This window comes from Oryctolagus cuniculus, chromosome 2 (assembly GCF_964237555.1).
Source record: "Oryctolagus cuniculus chromosome 2, mOryCun1.1, whole genome shotgun sequence".
Classification (NCBI taxonomy): domain Eukaryota; kingdom Metazoa; phylum Chordata; class Mammalia; order Lagomorpha; family Leporidae; genus Oryctolagus; species Oryctolagus cuniculus.
In genome coordinates, this window is record NC_091433.1 from 6,587,230 (window position 1) to 6,602,129 (window position 14,900).

Sequence of the window (14,900 nt, forward strand, 5' to 3'; positions counted from 1 at the left end):
CACAGACTGAAAGTGAAAGGATGGAAAAAGATATCCCATGCTAACAGAAAACAAAAAGAGCTGATGTTGCTATCCTAATATCAGACAAAATAGACTTTACCATAAAAACTGTTAAAAAAGATGAAGAAGAGCATTATGTAATGATGCATTATGTAATGATTTAAGAGATCAATGCAACAGGAAGATGTGACTATAATAAATGTATATGCATTCAATTAGAGAGCACCTGGCTATTTAAAAGAAATGTTAACTGATCTAAATGGAGATATAGACTCCAATACAATAGTAATGGGGGACTTGAATACCCCACTTCAGCAATGAGCACATCAACCAGACAAAAAATCAGCAAGAAAACAACAGTGTTAATTGACACTATAGACCAAATGGACCTAATGGATATCTGCAGAACATTTAATCCCACAGTGACAGAATACACATTCTTTTCATCAATGCATGAAAATTTCTCTAGGATAGAACACATGCTAGATCACTAAGCAAGACTTAGCAAATTAAAAAAAAATCAACATCCTACCATGCATCTTCTTTGACCACACAGAGTAAAACTAGAAATCAACAACTCAAGAACCTCTAGACATTTAGAGATGAACTAATCCCAATTTTTCTCAAGCTATTCAAAACAATTGAAAAGGAGGGCATCCTCCCAAACTCTTTCTAGGAAGACTGCATGACCCTAATACCTAAGCCAGAAAAAGACACAACAGGAACAGAGAACTATAGACCCATATCCCTGATGAATATAGATGCAAAAATCTTCTACAAAATATGAGCCAATTGAATCCAGCAACACATCAGAAGGATCATTCACAAGACCAAATGGGGTTTATCCTTGGTATGCAGGGATAGTTAAATACCTGAAAATCAATAAATGTGATAAACCACATTAACAAACTGAAGACCAAAAGCCACATTATTATCTCAATCAATGCAGAGAAAGCTTTTGACAAAATTGAACACCCTTTTATGTTGAACACCTTAAGCAAAATTGGCATAACGTAACATAATCAAAACAATTGATAACGAACCCACAGTCTGCATCCTACTGAATGGGGAAAAATGGATTCATTACCGTTAAGATCTCAAATGAGACTGGTGAAACCACTGTGAAAGACAGTATGGAGCTATCTCAGAAATTTGAATATAGAACATCCATATGACCTAGCCATCCCAGTCCTGGGAATTTACCCAAACCAAAAGAAATCAGCATTTGAAAGAGTTACCAGTACCCCCATGTTCATTGCAGTGCAATTCAAATAGCAAAGACATGGAATCAACTCAGATGTCCATTAGCTGTCGAATCAACAAAAGAATTATGGTATATGTACACAATGGAAATCTTACTTAGCTGCATAAAAAATGAAATCCTATCTTTTGCAACAAGATGGTCACAATTGGAAACAATTATACTTAGTGAAATAAGCCAGCCCCCAAAAGACAGATATCACATGTTTTCCCTGATTTGATGTAACTAATAGCATACCTGGAATGTAATGTTTTAGAGTGAAATAGACATTTTGAGACTAGATGATTGTTTATAGCTCTTGTCTCTTCCATTGAAGAACAGTGTTTTGCTTTGTTTTCTTTCTCTTCAAACTATTTGTTGAACTCCTTTACTTAGAGTTAACTATATGATCATTAAGCATACTGAAAATTTATCATTGTAAAAATTGAGAATGGGAATCCGAGAGGGATGGGGAAGGAGTGTTGGAGTGCTGGAAGGAGTGGGAGGGAAGTCCGCTTTGTTCCTAAATCTGCATATATGAAATACATGAAACTTGCATAACTTAAATAATATATATTTTTAAAAGTGCACGTTCAGAGATTCCCTGCTCCACCACTTGTGAAAGCTGAGTTCTTCTCTTCCAGGCTTTCTACTCTGGAGAGTTGAGCAGATCCTAGTAGGACTGAAGTCAGGCCTCTTTGAGCTTGTTTTCCCTCAAGGCAGACCCGAGAAACCAACTTTACAGCTGCTATTGGAGAAGCTGCTCCCAAGTCATGTGTGCTCCTATGGGTCTTACTGTCCTGTTACTTCCTTCCCCTGAGGCTACACCACATGGGGCTCAGATGACCACTGTAAAGCCCCTTACCTTGGCCACAGCTGGGTCCCTGGACTTTCTGAGTTTAAGGACAGGCCCATGGAAGACAGGAGCAGCAGGCTTTTATGAAGGGACCCTTACACGTCTCTGCTTTATACCATGACTTGGGGCTGAAGACTTCCCAGGGCAGCCTCTCTAGGAGCTCCCTGTTCATTTCTGTGAAGTAGCCGCACCCAAATTTCAGAACCTATGTAGCTATATACTGCCAAGTAATTTCCTTCCCTATGTTTGTGTACTTCTTACTGTTTCTATCAGCTAGTATTACCTTAGTTGTGGAAACAGAACTAAACAATTTAATAAGGAAGTGATTACATTTATTGCAAATAAAACCCAAATGACATCATGATTCATTATAATAAGTTGAATATAGGCTAATTTTGGAAGAATTGAAGTCATGGTAATAAGTAATAAAATAAAAATGTTGGGAAAATCAAATTATTCATGTACTCCAAAATGAGACAGAACATCACACGTACACACGAGCACACACACTGTTCAAGCTGTCATTATTCTACTCACATTTAATTTCAGCAAAAGAATATCAACCAGCATGTGAATCTGGTGTTGTTCATTTGGATTATAATGGCTTTATAGTTTTGTTTGTGATTACTTTGTAAATATTTTTAGGTATAAAAGCTATAAGCATAAGGTGATTATAATGAGTTCCTATGTATGCATATTTAAGCTACATTATAACAAGATTACCCAGCCAACACTGGGGGGTCTATGAGAATGTTTCTCTTGCAGATGGCTTCTGCACATTACTCAAGTTTGAGGAATACTGCTCTGGCTGCAGGAAGCAGGCGAAGCTCCTGGGAGCCATCAGTTTATATGCAGACTGAAGGTGTGTCTTTAGGCCATCATAACAAAATAAAGGGATCAGAGAGTTTCTTACCATGAGGATGAGAAAGCCATCATTACCGAATCTAAAACTCTTGGGCAGAAACTAATTAAAAATAATGAAGAAAGAGAGGTTTACTGGGAAGGGAAGAAGGAAAACAAGGAAACATTGCAGGAGGAGGTTTCAATTCTTAAGAGCTTAGGCCTGGGAGAAAGAAAACCTGATTTAGAGTCACGTGTGCACACCACACAGAGAAGTGCCATTGGCTGCATCATTTCATGGTCCTGAACCTCAGTCTTTGAAACTTCAAAATGCTCCCTCCCTAGATTGTGTGTGTGTGTGTGTGTGTGAACATAAAATTAGAGAACTGGAAGTACGTTGTAGACCACAAAGCCGTGCGCATGTTAGTGATGCTTCTGTATCTCTTTTTGTTAGATGTGCATGAGGGATCCCTGGAAGTTTTTTCTGATTCTTTACAATTGAACATCTCAGCATGAAGATAGGAAGTCCTAGGAAGCTCAAGGTCAGGGAAATGAGTAATTCTCGCATATATCCTAGGCCCAGATCTTGGTGAAGGCAGAGTTGATATATTCTACAAAAACAAAACTTTAGGGAAATGGGTTTAGGCTAAGTCTCTGATAGGAAATTTTGATTTTTTTCCCATAGATTTTTCTTTCAGTTCATCATGATTTCTTTTACCGGTTGCTTGCTTTAAAGCAGTTACACATACCCATATTTTGCACAGATATGTTTGAACATCCACACATATAAATATCTAAACCTGTCCATGCATTTCATATTTCCACAGAGGCACACAGGATTGTGTGCTTTCAAGTGTGCAAAGCACCTGCACATACATGTCCATTTCATTCTTGAAATGACTCAACTCGCTTCCACCTTAATGAACCAGAGTCTCTGAGGGCCCAAAGGCATGCCACATTTATAAATAAGAGGCAAACTGTCCACCTTTCCCTATATCACAAAGTTTATTTCAACCAGTGAAGTCTATCATGTTCTTTTAGAAAGAATTGTTGAGAAGGGCTGGTGTTGTGGTACCATGAGCTAAGTTGCAAAGCTGGAATGCAAGTATCCTATGTCAGAGTGATGGTCCAAGTCCTGGGAGCCCCCTTTTCTGATCCAGCTTTTTGTGAATGTACTTGGGAAGGTACTGGAGGATGGCTCAAGTACTTGGGCCCCTGATGCCTAGATAGGAGACCCAGATGGAGCTCTGGGATTCTGTCTTTGGCCTAGACTGTTCCTAGCTGTTATAGCCATTTGGAGGGTGAACAAACAGATAGACAATCTCTCCCTCTCTGTAGTTAAAAATAAATAAATAAATAAATAATTAAAAATAAGAAGGAAAGCATTCTTGAGCATCTGATAAATAGATTTCATATATGCTGCGCCTATTTTTGAATTAGCATCTTGAGCAGGTCACCTTATCTTTCTGAGTCTGTTTCCTTGATCATAAATGAGAATGTTGCAGATTACCTCCTAGACATGAGTGTGGGGGGAAATGAAGTATGAGTGCTGTTTCCTCTTTGAGGGGAATGACTTTGAGGGGAGAATGACTATATCTAACTTTATTTAATCTATCCATCTATACATGCGTATATGTGTGTATGTATTATAGGAGACCCAGCAATCTTACGTGAAGTTAGGGGTAGATCCTCATAAAGATCAGTGTGGAGAGAATCTCTTCCCCACAAGGCCCTAGGACTCTCAGCTGGGGAATTCATGAACATTTTTAATGCTCCTCTTGCTGGCTTGACTCTTGCTGCACCTGTACTTACTTCCCCTCCTTTTACCATTGAACTTTCTTTGCTTGCCCACATCCGCTATACACTCCCAGTATCCCATGACTTGACTTGGCGTGCCTTTACTTCAAAGCTTCTTCTCAGCTGCTCACCCCATCATGGTAGTTATGGTCTTTCCATGTTGCCCAATCTCACATTTTTGAGAGAGTAATTTGGTGTCAAGGCTCATCTTTTTCACACCAGGCCATGATTTCATGTTGGAGCCCCACAGACATCAGATAAAACTCTAGCTCTGACATTTATTAAATCTATGATCATAAGAAAGTTACTGAACTCTCAGAATCTCAATTTTCTCATGGTCATATTGGGATGATCACAGCTTTTACTACCATGAGATTGTTGTGAGGAATAAGTCAGATAATGTGTAGAAGGGCTTAGTCTAGTACATGGTATGTATTGAGTCATAAAGAAAAAGCTCTCAGTGTCAGTTCTGACCTTAGAACAGAGGTCCACTGAAACACATTGTCCTTTTGTCAGATGCTGTTCTGAGTCCCTCAGTCATAGTCACGGGCAAAATTTCTTGGCATTTTTGGGTAGGAGTCAGTCAACCAGACTTCATACAACTATATCTATTCAACATATTGCAACTGTATGTTTCCTTTAACCCCACATAAGGTTGAAAGATAATGTAGTGAAATCAATGTTTATGTGATATGAATTTCCACTCTGGGGACATCCATTAATGGTCAAAAAAGAAACCAGTTGCTTCCCCTCACATATTCCATGCTCACTGTAAGCAGACAACCATTAAGAGGGAGATGTTTACAGGGTGCTGTGGGCGCTCTAGGCAAATGGGGCTGGACAGAAGTGTAACTTCCTAGAGGAACCACATAAGCTTGGGAGAGATAGTCAAAGTTGGCCAGGTTAGGACATTGATGGAGGCAGAGATTCTCTCCAAGGAATAGATGCTCTTCTCAAATGCATTAATTTTATTGGTTGATGCACATATTACACATTACAACAAGATTCTTCATCCTGCAAAACAGCTTCCCTCAGAAAAGTTCGTGAAAACATGGGGTTTCAGCTTCTCAATATGCATATTTTCTGGAACAAGGTAGCTTGGAATCAGAAGCAGGCAACTCTCAGTATGTTCAATTATTACTACTTTAAAGAATCTATTGAGGATTTACCAAACATCTATCTCATAGGTTGAACAAATTCTTATCCTGTTCCATTTTATGGATTCTACAAAAGGAAGCTTCCGGAAAATTTCCTGATTATGATTACAACAGGAACCCAAGCTGCTTCAAAATCTCCTGGACATAGATCTGAGTCTTTCAGTGGACGTTTGGACATGGATTGAGAAAATTTCTATGCTTCTCACTCTCTGGGCATTGACAAGCCCTCTCTGGGGACTGAAACCTTATAACGACCAAAGACATGCAATTTGTGGTAGATGGAGGGACACATCTACTGTGGTTTGCATGTGGTTTGTCCTTTATGGATTGTTATGTTGGAGGCTTGATCCCCATTGAGGATGTGTAAAGAGCTAGTGAGTGTGAGGGCCGGCGCTGTGGCTCACTTGGTTAATCCTCCGCCTGCAGTGCCAGTATCCCATATGGACGCCGGGTTCTAGACCCGGTTGCTCCTCTTCCAGTCCAGCTCTCTGCTGTGGCCCGGGAGGGCAGTGGTGGATGGCCCACGTGCTTGGGCCCTGCACCCCATGGGAGACCAGGAGGTTGCACCTGGCTCCTGGATCCTGGCTTCGGATCGGCGCAGCTCTGGCTGTAGCCTCCATTTGGAGACAGCACCAACAGAAGGAAGACCTTTCTCTCTGTCTCTCTCTCACTATCTATAACTCTACTCATCAAATTAAAAAAAAAGATCTAGTGAGTGTGAAAGGGTGTTGAAGAAGTGAAGCCAACTGGGGAGTTGCTAGGTCTTTGGGGGTGTCACTCTTATGGTAGATTAAGTTGGTTATTGTGGGACTCTGGTTGGTTCTTGCAAGAGGGTTGTTACAAAGAGCAAGCCTGACCCCTGACTGACTTTCCAGCTTCCTGTTTTACCTTGTGGCCTACCCTTCTCTGTGTGTTCCTGCCCTGAGGTTATCTGCCTCTTGATGGTGCCAAGGGGACCCTCAACAGAGCTGTGCCAGTGCCAGTGTCCTGCCCTTGAACCTCCAAAACTATGAGCTAAATAAATTCCTTTTCATTATGAAGCTCTCAGACTTGGGCATTTTGCTATAGCAACAAAAAGCAGACTAATACAACTGACCTTTCTAGACCTTGGATTTACATCATCACAAGAATCTCAGAGTGGTTATACTTTGCTTTCAGTGTGAATTTATCACACAAGTATGTTTTGATTCTTTGAAGAGAAAAAACAAACATTGAAAGATAGAAGTAAAAAGAGAATAATTTAACAACCATATGTGTCCCTGCCATTTGTAATTAATGGGTATTAACATTTTACATTTGATTTACACATTACTGTTAATATAATAACATCATTGTAAAATTGATGCCTGCTGTTCAGAGTCATTCCATGCCACTCTCTCCTTCCCAAGAGGCAACTACTGATATGCACTTGATTTGTAATTTATCTGTCAAATTTTATGGTTTTGGTCCACAAACAATATAATGAAATTTAAATATTGATGCAAATATCATACATGTACCTTTCTGCAAGTAGTTTTAATTTCATTAAACTTTTTTTAAATTTTATTTTATTGTTAAAGATTTATTTATTTACTAGAAAAGTAGAATTACAGAGACAGAGCAGAAAAAACAGAGAGTTCTTCCATCTGCTGCTTCACTCCCCAAATGGTCATAATGATATTTGCTGGGGCTTGGCCATGCCGAGGCCAGGAGCCTATAGTTTCTTCCTGGTCTCTCACATGGGTGGCAGGAGCCCAAGGACTTGGGTCATCCTCCACTACTTTCCCAGGCATACTAACAAGGTGCTGAATTGGAAGTGGAGCAGCTGAAACTTGAAGAACAAGTGCCTATGTGAGATGGTGGAGATGCAGGCCAGGGCTTTACCTGCTGTGTCACAGTGCTGGCCCCAAACTTCTGTATTTTAAAGTTCTGTGTTGATGTAATTGATAGGCTCATTCATTCATTTGCTGAATTGTGTTACACTGATGGATGTGGAAATTTGGCTCTCAGATTTTACACAGGCTTTCTAAGGACTCGCCATCACATACATGCTGGAAACCTGTGCAGATTCATACTAAACTGAAAACTACCAAGTGCTACTGAAACACTGTGGTTCCCTGGGGATTAAGCCTATTTTTTTTGTTGCTTCTGTTATTGTTATTTTATTATCTAATTTACCATCATATACAATTTTTTTCTCATGCTGAGTCTTCATTTTTTTCCATAGTGTTGTATATTAATTTGTTTTAAAGATTCATTTATTTATTTGAAAGGCAGAGTTACAGAGAGGCGGTGAGGGGGAGAGAGAGAGAAAGAGAAAGTCTTCCATCTGCTGGTTCACTCCCAAGATGGCCACTACAGCTGGAGCTGTGCTAATCCAAAGCCAGGAGCCAGGAGCTTCTTCTGGGTCTCACAAGGACTTGGGCCATCTTCTACAGCTTTCCCAGGTCATAGCAGAGCACTGAATAGGAAATGGAACAGCCAGGTCTTGAATTGGCACCCATATGGGATGCTGGCACTGTAGGTGGCAATGTTACCTGCTACACCACAGTGCTGGGCCTTGTATATTCATTTTTATGTCACACAATAGATTCATTATAACCTCTGTATCTATGTTTCTATGTATCTATCTATTTACCATCTATCATTGTAACTCCCTCTCTCTATATATGAGTGTATGCTGGCATGTATATATGTGTATCTCACAAAGAAACATAGTAGAAGTAGATTTCTATTGCCCATTCCTTCTATTTATCACACAGTTTCACACATGTCAGAAATAAGCAGCGGGGGTGAGCACTGTGATGTAGTAGGCTAAGCCTCTCCCTGGAGTGCTGGCATCCCATATGGACACTGGTTCATGTCTTGACTTCTCTTCTTCCAATCCAGCTCTCTGCTATGGTGTGGGAAAGCATGGAAAATCGACCAAGTGCTTGGGCCTCAGCACCCATGTGGGAGACCCAAAAGAAGGTCCTGAATTCGGATTAGCTCAGCTAGAACCCTTGCTGCCATTTGGGGAATCAACCAGTGGATGAAAGACCTTTCTCTCTCCCCATGTCTCTGTCTGTAACTCTAACTCTCAAATAAATTAAAAAAATAGCCACAGCAGCAAAAGGGAACATGTTCAAATACATTGATAAATTCTTCAACTGCCACTCTTCTTTGTTAAACATTTTTTCTTGAAGAAATTCCTAGGTGTACAACTTCTTTTACACATATTCAATATTTATATCTCTGTGATTTCTGGACATAAGAATCACACAATGGATGTTGTAATACTTTGGCCCTGACCTCCAAGGAGCTCAGAATCAAACTTGAGGCTGGACCATTGGAGAAGAATTGCATTCTTTGTCTTGGCTCACAGCATCCATTTTTGCCTTGCTAAGCTCATTTATTCAAATTAGATTCAACTTATTTTGTTAAAAAAGTCATTATGTGTGTAACCATATAGCTATTATGTAACTAAAGACTTTTAAATATGGAAGAGTGATGGGGCTGGCACTATGGCGTAGCTGATAAAGCTGCCATCTGCAGTGCTAGCATCCCATATGGGTGTTGGTTTGAGTCCTGGCTGCTCCAATTCTGATTCATCTCTCTACTATGATCTGGAAAAGCAGTGCAAGATGGCCCAAGTCCTTGGGCCTCTGCACCCACTTGGGAGACCTAGAAGAAGCTCCTGGTTCCTGGCTTTGGATGGGCCAGGCTCCGGCCATTGCAGACATTTGGGGAGTGAACTAGTGGATGGAAGATCTTTCTTTCTCTGCCTCTGCCTCTCTGTAACTCTGCATTTCAAATAAATAAATCTTAAAAAAAAATGAAAGAGTGGCTTGGAGTTGGGCTTAGAAGTTAAGACTCTGCTTGGGATGCCCATATCACATGTCAGAGCGCCTGGCCTTGAGGACTAGCTCTGCTTCTGATTCCAGCTTCCTGCCAGTGTGTACCTGCCAGTGTGCTGGGAGGCAGCAGGTAATAGCTCAGGTACTAGGGTCCCTGTCATCCATATAAGAAACCCAGGAAGGTTCCCACCTCTTGGCTTCCGCCTGGCCTGACCCTAGCTATTGTGGGTATTTGAGGGAGTAATCAGTACATGAAAATCTCTGTCTCTGTCTCTCACTGTCTCTCTGGTCTTCAAATAAATAAAAATAAATTCACTAAAACATTAAAAAATGGAAGGGGACTACAAAATAGTACGATGTGCTTTTTTGAAACACCACGCTATGTAGCGTGCTATGGAAATGGACTTGCATAGCTGCATGAGATGTCTTCAGATGTGGTCTTACATAAATGAGTTTCTGAGGAAGATACTGATATTTTCTCTGTGATTTGGGGTCTTAGCAATGTCATATAGATAGTGACACTACTGTGGAACCCCTTGAGGATTCAGGTAAAGATTAAACACCTTCAATATAGAATAACTCATGATCAATGATTAGCACTATGTATGCTTTTGTCATTATTTCTACCTCTGATAGGATATATTTATGTTTCAATTGAGGACGAAAGGAAACAAAACCAACACCATCATCATCAACAATAGCAATAAGAGAAAGTACCTTTAGTGTTTCAAAGCTGTCTTATAATATGGAGATCTCTTATTATTTAATTAATGTCTAGTATGTCAGGAAGTGTGCTAAGTGCTTTGTTGACATACTGTATCATTTGTCTTAATCTTTGACACAGCTCTCTGACATGTTTATTTCCTTATTTTACAGGCTCAGAAAGGAAGAGTCACTTTCCTAAGATTATCTAAATGGATATTTCTATTTTTAATCCATATTTATTTGAGAAGCAGACACACACACACACACACACACACACACACATATATATATAGGGAGAGAGAGAGACCTACAAAGACAGAGTGCTCCCATGTGCTAATTCATTCACAGAATGCTGACAACAGGTAGGACTGAGCCAGGCCGAAACCGAGAGCTGGCAACTCCATCTTGATCTCCCATGTGTATGATAGGAATACTATCCCTAAAGCCAGCACCTGCTGCCCCCAGAGTGTTAGAATATGGAGGAGAACTGGGACTTGAACACAGGTACTCCAGTATGGGATGTAGGTGTCCCAACTGCAAGTTGAAACTTTAGGTCAAATGTCTGTGAATGGGGATTTTTGTCCTGGAAATTTTATTCCAGGGATAGTGCTACTAGTGACTAAGCTCTTTTATATCAATAGAATAAGCAAAACTCAAAAAGGAAATTAAAAGCAGTGATACCTCTTATCAGCATAACCTTTGATTCGATCACTGAGTTGAAAAGAGCATTGCATTATTTTGGTAATTATTAACTTAAGAAATGCAACTTGAAGGAAGTCTTTCTCAGATCATAAATATGATCTGTCCTTAGTCACCAATGGCTGTGAACCCTACTTGCACACAAAAGCACACTTCTCTTTTTCCCTGGGTCAAGTGGGGAAGAAGACTGGCTGCATATTGCTGTTCAAATCCCTGTTCCTGTTATCTTCTTTGCCTTACTTTTTTGCCACCTTGGTTTCTTTTTTCTTCCCTTAACTCTGTCTTCCAGGATCATTCCAAGCAGTGTGGCTCAGCAGAGAAGTTTGGCTCCTGCTCCAAATGGCAAACACTAAATTTTTTCCAGTGTCAGGCAATCCCTCACCCAAAGTCAATTGCACAAACCTCCCACATCCTCTTGCTGCTTTTTCAACCTATCAGTTATAAAGATTAAATTCTTTCCCTATCTGTGGTTCCCAAAGGAAACTCAGTGTTTAAACGTGGTTGTTGTAAACCATCCCACTTCTCTGTCCCAGTTACCTTTCCCCTGATCATCTCCAGGGATACTCATTGCCATCTAGATCACCTCTGTCCAACAGTTCCTATACCTTACAATGTTTTGTACTAAAATTTTGTCTTGTCCACTATGCTTGCCTTTGCCTCCCCATATCTTGACCATGGTTTAGCATTTCTGGGCAAGATTTCTTGAAAAACTGTCTCACTACACCTGATGCATTTGGCAAGCACCAGAGCAGACTTTGCTCTTTCTTGGCACAGGGGTCTCCACATGTTCGTCAAGCCCCTGATGATCTCTTCTTAGTAGCCATTCAAGGGAATTGCCATGATTAAAGCAGAGCGTCTATAGTTCAATTTAGTATTGATAAGAATTCAGTGAATGTGTTGTCCAACCATAGGGCTAAACTGACATCAAAAAAAGTCAATAGGCTGGTCAAATGACAAAGACTGCTTTATAATAACTCCCAACTTGCTAGAGTCAAGAATTCATATGGACACAGAAAAATGAGTAAAGCACAGCCAGGCTTAGTGGCAACTAAGAACACCCTTTTCAATGGATCTTAGCTGCTATGCCTCCTGCATCCCTAAACGACTCTTGTTCTATGATAGCATTTATTCAGAATTTACTTCAGTGGACTGCCTTAAATGAGAAAACAGACACCAATACATACTTTAGGGCATAATTGTTTCCTTTCTAGAGAAATGGCTTATTTTATGTCCAGGGAGAGTAGAGACAAATGTTGCTTTGAACTAGTCTCTTTATTTTGCAAGGTGTTGAACTGGTTCCATGGCACACAGGGAATTCTGGAGAGCGCATGGTGTGCAGCACAAGAGCCGGAGTGGTGGAGTCAGCCTGTCTGGGTTTGATGCCTGACTCGGAAGCTTTCCTGTTGCAGATTGATGAAGAGTCTTCAGGAACCTGATCCTAATGGTCAACATTATAAAATAAGAGGAGCCACCTTGGATGGTTTTGTGAGGATCAGATGAAATATTTCAAGCCTTTAGAGTGCTGCATTACAATCAGTCCTTGATAAACTTTAGCCATTTTTTATCTTTGTATGAAACTAACTTTTACAAAGTGGAAGTAGAACAAGACAGGCTCCAGAATTACATAAATGGTTTCTCTTTCTTCTCCTGTCTCAATTTAGATCTGTGATCTCCTTGGAATTGCTGCTTGAAGTCTCAGTTCTTTCATCTGTAAAGTGGGAACAATCTTACATTTTCATCCCAAAGCTCTCAAATGAGATAATATGTAGGACTTCAGGTTAAAAAGTATATGTTGGGTAAATTTTAATTCCCTTTCACGTTCCCTATCACTGGAAAACCAGTAGACTAAATGGAAGAGAGTGGAAATGGGGGAAACTATAAGGAAATGGCCATATAGGGAGTTACTTATGCACATTAGAGATCAGCTAAATGAAAGAATGGAGTTTATTTATAAGGTACAAGTTCCTTTGTCATTCTTCGGGGTATCTCTATGTTGGCCACTCTCTTGGGAGTGAGATTGGGAATTAGAACCAATGACTCTTTCCTAATATACAGAACCCTCCAAAATCTGCTGAGTTAACCTATAAGATTCAATGCTAGGATTATGTCTTCATGTGAATCTTTGCATATTTATTGTTTATTTCCATGTGTGGTAGTTTCTAGCACTGAATCCAAAAATCTTGCTGATTATAGTCGGGAAAATCTGGATTAATGTTCCTTCTTGGACACCTATGAATGTGTGATCATAAGCAAATCCTTTACCTACAGCTCAGTAATAAAGATGATAGTAGAACCTTGGCAGGAGATTGATATGAGGACTTGATGAGACAAATGACTCAAAATCTTAATAGCTGGCATGCAACAAGTGGCAGACCAGAGCTGACTATTATGATTAATGTAAACATTATACATCTTCCTGTAGATAAACAGATATAGATCTATGACAGCAGTGTTCCCAGTGTTGTGTGGGAGACCTCTAGGTCGGTGCTTACCTCTCTTTTGCTAATGACTTTCCTTACTGATCTTATGTGAAGGCATGAGAGGGCCCTCCTGATTCTGAGCCATTATGTTAATTCAGAACAATGCCTGAAGACTATAGCTGACCTTCTATCTCTGTTTTGGATACATCCAGGCATAACTTCCCGAGGGCATTATCCATGAGCTCGCTTTAATTTACTAGGCAGTGGAATATCACAAAAGGCTAAGAAAATTGGCTCTGGAAAGATCTGGTACTATTTCCAGTTCTATTACCTTTCCCTTGTGTACCATTGGGCCAGTTATTTTACCTTTGAGAATCCCATTTTCACTTCTGCACAATAAGATAATATTGATCTTAGAAGTTTATTTACAGATAAACCAAATTATACAGTTGCAACACCAATCAGAGACCAGCATTCATTTCCATCATTCAGCAAATATTCATAAAGCTCCTACTGTGTGCCAGGCACTGTGCTAGGTTCTGTGAGAGCTCTCATGGAACTTGGAATTATTGGAATGTAGTAAAAGTGTCCAAAAAAAGAGAACTTTTCCTTTTCATCTCTCTGCAGGGAAATGCATTATAATTTTCAGTGTCTTTGGCCTGTTCATGTCTGTGCTCTGTCCCACAGGTGAATTTCAAGTTCAATGCACCTTAGGTACATCCATTATTTTAAAGCTAGGAAGTTGATAGAAGTCATTTCAAGCTTCAGGAAGTCCTGGGGTGGGAAGGAGCATACAGAGCGTTGCAAAGAGGGCTCCCTTGTGGGAGCGGTTGGGTAGCTGCCAAATTTCTAATAAGAAATGAATTTGCTTTTATTTAAAGAAGGAAATGGTACTTTCCCTCCTAATAGAGGAAGGAAAGGCTGTCTCTTTAGGCTTGGGTCACCAGCACCGCCTCTGCTTTGACTGGAGGGTAACTGGGGTGAGGAACAAAAACGACAAACACAGGGCTTGTCATAGAGATCCTGCCAGGTGAGTGAAAGCAGAAGAGAGAAAAGCATGCATTACTGGAAGGAATGATTTGGAACATAAACCAGGATGTGGCTGCAGCATTGGCCATGGAGGTTAGAGACAGGAACTGCGTCAGCGTGGCTGAACCTCATATCCTAGGTATGGTGGAAGTGGCTGGAGCCCATCACCCTTCTCCTGCTTTGCTGTGTTTCCCAGAGTATGCTGCAGCAAGGTTAGGTCTCATGTGACTAGGTTCTGGACACTGGGGTATGGCCAGAAGTGGCCTTTTCAATTTCTTGAGAGCCTTCTTAGTGCCAGGACCTGCTCTCAGCATTGAAACTCCAGCATGAAACACAAGCAAC

The 14,900-nt window shown here is 40.4% G+C and overlaps 1 pseudogene; it reads right to left on the reverse strand.

Moving 5' to 3' along the window:
- Positions 1-13,768, reverse strand: part of LOC100349819 (aconitate hydratase, mitochondrial-like) — a 115,018-nt pseudogene extending 101,250 nt beyond the window's left edge.
- Between the last annotated feature and the right edge of the window lie 1,132 nt (positions 13,769-14,900).